This window comes from Pristiophorus japonicus, chromosome 23, assembly GCF_044704955.1.
Source record: "Pristiophorus japonicus isolate sPriJap1 chromosome 23, sPriJap1.hap1, whole genome shotgun sequence".
In the NCBI taxonomy this organism is placed as follows: Eukaryota; Metazoa; Chordata; class Chondrichthyes; family Pristiophoridae; genus Pristiophorus; species Pristiophorus japonicus.
The window spans coordinates 19,365,352-19,372,794 of record NC_091999.1 but is presented as its reverse complement, the minus strand read 5'-3'; the positions used below and the strand labels follow the sequence as shown (position 1 = coordinate 19,372,794).

General features: G+C 42.1%; 1 pseudogene; it reads right to left on the bottom strand.

Moving 5' to 3' along the window:
• Positions 1 to 4,261: 4,261 nt before the first annotated feature.
• LOC139235420 (zinc finger protein 132-like) overlaps positions 4,262 to 7,443 on the bottom strand; it is a 111,478-nt pseudogene continuing 108,296 nt past the window's right edge.

The window sequence follows — 7,443 nt, the reverse complement described above, 5'->3', positions numbered from 1 at the left end:
CACTTCTTTCTCCATCCCTAGGGGACAAAATCCCCATTCCTATTGGCTGCATCACATCAAAGCCTATGACTTTATTCCCCTAAACCATTTTCTCAGTTGTCCTTCATGAATAAACAAAGGGTATTGATTACTCTCTCTCTTGTCTAGTCCCTTCTGTACCACATTCATCATAAATGTCACAGAGGCTACACATGATACCACCAGTAAGCCACATCGTGTTCCCATTCACTTTCTATATCTATTCTGTTTACTCCTGCTAACCTTGCTGTGGCTCCTATTCTGAGCTATCCTGTCAGCTCTCACTTTCCTTGCGATTTAAACTGATTCTCCTTGTGTTCCCCATCTTCCTTATCCCTTGGTTCCTGTTTTCTATTCTTTACTAACATATCCTTTACTAATTCTCTTCCAATTTTGTCTATTAACTGTGAATATCTCCCTTCACATAATCTAGTTGATAGATTCAAGCTCATGTTTAAATCTTTTGATTTCAATTCACAATTTAAAACACACATTGTTATATCATACAATTCCTGATTCAGTTACTTCTAGTCCATTAAAATGTGGTTTCTTTTACTGGATCGGACCGGTCGAGTTCTTTTTGTGAGGTGGGATGTCATTTTATTTAAGTCCCACATATGATGATCACCATCAGCACTTGTACTTGGCAAACCAATAGTTAACATTACTGATCAACATACGACATTTCTTACTTTAAAATAACCTGCCGTCATTACCTTTTTAGTTTGTATTGGAAGTATTTTATAATGGTCTTGAATTACTTATTGTCCTGGAGTGATACTAACTCTTTAAGTGAACACTATTAATTTAGTGTTTGGGATCAGGATGTGTCCCAACCCACCTGGTTCAGGGGAGTCTTCCTGGTCTCCCAATCTTCCCAAGGAGCAGGCTTTAGGGTTCTTTCTCCATTACCACCAAAATTATGCTTTTGAGGGTCTCTTCTCGGTTTATCAAGGATTCCAAAACTAACCCATTTGAGGTGCTCTGCTTCCTCCTGGAGATCACCTCTCACTTGGATCCATGTTTTGTCATGGAGCCTGAGAGGTCTGGCCTCCTTATCTCCCACCTTCAGCTTGTAGCTGATCTGTACACAGCCATGGCCACCTTGTCCAGACAGAGACAGGCTGGCTTTTTTTGTTTTTAGCATCTCTACAAGCTTTCTTTGTTCAGTACTTAGTGGAGGCCTTGAAACTGACGACCATTCCAGCTGTAAGGAAATCCTAATTTGATCAGCATTCTCGCTCCTGTTAATTCTAATGCCTCTGACAGGTAGCAGTGTGTTTAACTCTATCCGGATTATTTCACAGTCGGTTTGTCCATGGAGAATGTGTCACGACCTTGATGGTTTAAAAAGTTCTCTGACTCTCCTGAGCCACATGAGCCATTTCATGTTGTGCTGTTGTCGATAACTGAGCATGCCTGAGACTCGTTCACACACACACACAACGGTATCCCAGTATCATGCCACATGGGACATCTGATCCAAGCCATTTGAGGTGATCTTATCAAAAGATCGTGGGGTGTCTGAAGATCTTTGCTCATCTCCCTCTGCATGGTCCCGATGTCTCGGGTAGTGGCCAGGCGATCAAATTCAGTTTTCTTATTGTTCAGTATAGGCAATGACACAAACATCTGAGATAGAAATCTTAGCTATTTCCTACACTTCCCTGACTTTAACAAGAATTTACATTAATACCAGATTGTACCCAGGTGATTTATGACAATTCGCCCAGGAACAATGAGTGAAGAAACATTTCTATTTGGAGGTGTAACTTTCCTGTTTTCCTCTTATATCTTCACTCATTTCCTCTCATTACATTTTATACAGTGTTCACCATTTCATTCATGAGCCCGGAGGAACTTTACTGTCTAATACAATATTATCATACTGTCTTTAAACATCGATCAAACATTCCCACTTGGTCCAAGTTTTGACCCAGGTTCTTTGTTTAATTTTATTTAACCGAACCTCTTCTTGGACCTTTTATTCTCCAAAATATGCCAGAGAGCAATTCAGTCTCCAAGAGGAAGGATGTTAGTTACCTTTAGCATAACAGTCACTCCCAAAAACTTATTTCCGAATACATAGTTTGGACAGAACCACAGAGACGGGACCTTTTCAAAAATAAAACTTAATTATCTCAATTTTCAGCAAAATTTTCCTTCCCATGTGTTTGACCAGCGAAGCTTAGCAATATATTATATATATATATATAAAATCAGTTTTAATTTCACAAACAAATTATGCCCAGACTTTGTCATTTTACGAAGAAGACAAAAGTAACAATTGCGTTTGGATGCAAGTCATTTATCTTCCCCTTCGAGCAGTGTGACTTGGACAATAGGATTACATCGGATATACGGCACAGAAACAGGCCATTCGGCCCAACCAGTCCATGCCGGCGTTTATGCTCCACTCGAGCCTCCTACCTTCTTTCCTCATCTAACTACATCCACATAACCCTCGATTCCCTTCTCCCTCATTTGTTTCTCTAGCCTCCCTTAAATACATCGATACTATTCACTTCAACCACTCCCTGTGGCAGCGAGTTCCACATTCTCACCACTCTCTGGGTAGAGGTTTCTTCTGAATTACCCATTTGATTTCTCGGTGACTATCTTATGTTGATGGCCTCTAATTATGCTGGTCCCCACAAGTGGAAATACTGTATCTACTCTATCAAAACCTTTCATCATTTTAAAGACACTAGGTCACCCCTCAGCCTTTTTTTTCCAAGAGTAAAGAGACCTGGCCTGTCCATCCTTTCCCGATAGGGAAACGCTCGCCTTTCTGGTATCATCCTTGTAAATCTTCTCTGCACCTCTCCAGTGCCTCCATATCCTTTTTATAATATGGTGACCAGAATTGCACACACAAAGTCTAACCAAGGTTCGATACAAGTTTAGCATAACTTCACCACTTTTCCATTCGATAACAATTCAATTCTAAAACAATCGATTCCAATAATTTAACTCAATATTTAAATTTTTACATCCAACTTTGTCAGCATGCTGCGACATTCGATGTCTGCAGATAACTGGAGATGATTTTGTTTTAATTGCTGGATCTTTTGCTATGCCATCAACCTCTTATCCAACTGGAACTGGCATTGCCTGATATGGTCGTCTTTGGCTACGACATAGTCCAGAGACACAAGTCTGCATTTTCTTCAACATACATCAACAATGCTGGAAGCACTGGTCTTCCTGTGACAAGCACAAACCACTAGTCTCTGAACTCTTCTTATTCTAACATAATATTTCTAATCTAAACATTGTATGATGAAAATATCCTCGGCTAGTTGGTTGCAAACACCAACTGCTGCTCAGTGAAATCTCTCTCTAATGATAACAACCACATTTTCCCCGATATGGAATGAACTAAACATGAACACCTTTCAGAAGCTGAATTAACCGAGTTCCCTATGCCAACACCCCTCTCATCTTCCATTCACTTCAACTGAAAGGAAAACGCCAGATTTTATCAGTCGGGATTTGAAAGATATTTACAACAGATGCTAGATATTCTTAGAGTTAGCATTGTTCTCTATTCTGTCTACTCGAGGAGTTTGATAACAGACTTTCTACTGTGAATGTAGAGCTGGAATATTGGTCCGGGATGTATTTACTTGTTCATCTTGATGACTCGAAACCGTTGGCAATTATTTGATGCGATTTGTATTTTCTTAAATACATTTCCTGAGTGGATTCAAATTTAAATTGAACCCAGGTTTGCAGGCGTGATGCTCCATTCACACAGCGAAGGTGAGAGAGATGCTGTGGGACACACACTAAGTCCAGTATCTGAAAGTGATTCACAGACTGGGTTTTGTGTTCAGGGCTCCCAGTCATGTTACCGACACCTTCCCAAAGGCTAGGAGAGGCACTCCGAAAGGTAAGTGGAACTGGCATTTGTCCACGAGAGTAACTGAAGGTATGAGAACTGAAATAATCCAGAGTTAGAAAGGAGAAAAGGCCCCAAAATGGTGCAGTCAGTAACAGGACATCAATTAGTCTCCCCTTATCTTGGAACATTAAATGTCGACACACTCTGTTATTGAAATATCAAAATATTATATTCCAGCCCAGTTATAGGGTTATTATCATCAGAAACAAACGTCAACTGTCGGAATGGAAACGATTCAGTCGGGATGTGATTAACAGCTGCAATAACAGCAGAATCCAACCCCTGCAGTCACTTGTGAACTCGCTGGTGTCTCAGCAGGCTGGATGACACAGTGAATCACTTCCCACACTCAGAGCAGGTGAACAGCCTCTCCCCAGTGTGAACTCGCTGGTGTATCACCAGGCTGGATGAATGAGTGAATCGCTTCCCACACTCTGAGCAGGTGAACGGCCTCTCCCCAGTGTGAACTCGCTGGTGTTTCAGCAGGTCGGATGACTGAGTGAATCGCTTGCCACACTCTGAGCAGGTGAACGGCCTCTCCCCGGTGTGAACCTGCTGGTGTGTCAGCAGGCGGGATGACCGAGTGAATCGCTTCCCACATTCAGAGCAGGTGAACGGCCTCTCCCCAGTGTGAACAAGCTGGTGTTTCAGCAGGTCGGATGACTGAGGGAATCACTTCCCACATTCAGAGCAGGTGAACGGCCTCTCCCCAGTGTGAACAAGCTGATGTTTCACCAGGCTGGATGACCGAGTGAATCGCTTCCCACACACGGGGCAGGTGAACGGCCTCTCCCCAGTGTGAATATGTTAATGAATTTCCAGCGCAGACGGGGAGCTGAATCCCTTCCCACAGTCTCCACATTTCCACGGTTTCTCCGTGGTGCGGGTGTGATTCCGTCTCTCCAGGTTGGATGATCAGTTGAAGCCTCCTCCACACACAACATGTTTACAGTTTCTTCCCGCTGTGAATGGTACGATGGTTTTTCAGGATGTGTAACTGGTTAAAGCTCTTTCCACAATCAGTGCACTGATACACTCTCACTCGGGTGTGTGTCTCAGTGCTTTTTCAGTCACACTGATGTTTGTAATCTTTCCACATAAACAAAACAAAAAAACATTTCTACTTCCACATTCAAAGGCCGATGATATTCAAGTCCTGATGAATCGAGTGACTCTATCTGATCTTGACGTGACGTTTAGTTTGAGTTTCCCTTCTTCAAATCCTCCCCTTCTAACACCCTGCAAAAGGAGTTTACAAAAGTCATCACTGTAAGTACAGGAGCGAAATTCAGAAGAGGCAATTCTAGTTTCTCTGGAACATTCTTTCCTTCTGCTGTGTGGTTTTAATATTGACTTAATAAAAATAATAAAGAGGGAGAAGCTAGATTGAGAGTAAACTGGCAAGAAATATAAATACAGTCAGAGCTTCTGCAGATATATAAAAAGGAAGATGTAGCTAAAATAAAGGTTGGTCCCTTCGAGGATGAGACGGGGAATTAAAAATGAGAAACAGGGAAATGGCAGAGACTTTAAACAAATATTTTGTATGGTCTTCACGGTGGAAGACACGAAACACATCCCAATAATAATAGATAATCAAGGGGTCACAGGGAGCGAGGAACTTAAAACAATCACTATCACTAGAGAAAAAGTACCAGACAAACTATTGGGACTAAAGTTGGACGTCCCCTGGACCTGATGGCCTGCATCCTGGGGTCTTAAAAGAAGTGGCTGCAGAGAAAATGGATGGATTGGTTGTAATCTTCCAAAATTCCCTGGATTCTGGCAAGGTGCCAGTGTATTGGAAAACCTCAAATGCAACACCCCTATTCAACAAGGGAGGGAGGGAGACAGAAAGCAGGAAACTATAGAGCAGTTAGCCTAACATCTATCATTGGGAAAATGCTGGAGTCCATTATTAAGGAAATAGTAGCAGGACATTTACAAAATCATAATAGTCAAGCAGAGACGGCATGGTTTTATGAAAGGGAAATCACGTTTGACAAATTTGTTGGAGTTCTTTGAGGATGTAACGAGCATGGTGGATGAAGAGGAACCAGTAGCAGTTGTGTATTTGCATTTCCAGAAGTCATTCGATAAGGTGCCAGATAAAAGGTCACTGCACAATATAAGAGCTCACAGGGTTGGGGGTAATATATTAGCATAGATGTAGGATTGGCGAACTAACAGAAAACACAGATAAATGGGTCATTTTCAGGTTGGCAAACTGTAACTAGTGGGTTGCCACAGGGATCAGTGCTGGGGGCTCAACTATTTACAATCTATAGTAATGACTTGGATGAAGGGACGGAGTGCACTGCAGCCAAATGTGCTGCTGATACAAAGATAGGTGGAAAAGCAAGTTGTGAGGAGGACACAAATAACCTGCAAAGGGTTATAGACAGGCTCAGTGAGTGGGCAAAAATTTGGCAGATGGAGTATAATGTGGGAAAATGTGAGGTTTTGCACTTCGGTAGGAAGAATAAAAAGGCAAATTATTTTTTAAATGGAGACTACAAAATGCTGCAGTACAGAGGGATCTAGGGGTCCTTGTGCATGAAACACAAAAAGTTAGCATGCAGGTACAGCAAGTAATCAGGAAGGTAAATGCAATGTTGGCCTTTATTGCAAGGGGAATGGAGTATAAAAGTAGAGAAGTCTTGCTACAATTGTACAGGGTGTTCGTGAGATGATTTTGAGCAGTAGACAAAATATCTAAGCATTGATAAATGCATCATCTAACATCTCCAACTGAGCTAACCTGCTGTAACTATGTCAGTATTTGTGTCAGCTGTGACTCAGTGGGTAACACACTTGCCTCTGGGTCACAAGGTTGTGGGTTGATGTCGCACTCCAGAGACATGAACACAAAACTCTCGGCTGATGCTCCAGTGCAGTGCTGAGGGACTGCTGTACTGTCGGAGGTGCTGTCTTTTGGATAAGATGTTGAACCGAGACCCCGTCTGCTCCCTCAGGTGGACGTAAAAGGTCCCATTGCACTATTTCAAGCAGAACAGGGGAGTTATCCCCGATGTCCTGGCCAATATTTTCCCTTAACATCAGTAAAGCAGATTATCTGGTCATTATCACATTGTAAATTGGTTAATGCGTTTCCTACATTACGAAAGTGACTACACTTCAAAAAGAACTTAATTAACTGTAAAGGGCTTTGGGGCATCTGGTGGTGGTGAAAGGTGCAAAATAAATGCAAGTTTTTTTATTTTGTATATGTCTTTTATTACTCTCCCTTCTCCCATTGTCCCTCCTTTTGTCTGCTGTCACTTTCCCACCTCCACTTCCCCACCCAACTTTACAGTTCATTTCTTGTGTACATAGTCTCTCTCTCTCTCCTTTCCCTCACTCTATCGCTCCCTATAAGCTGTCCATCTGCCATTTCTCCCAGTCCTGATCAAATGCTCTCCCTGACCCATCACCATTTCTCCTTCCTTTATAGACAACAACAACTTTCATTTATATAGCGCCTTTAAGAACATAAGAGTTATGAGCAGGAGTAGGCC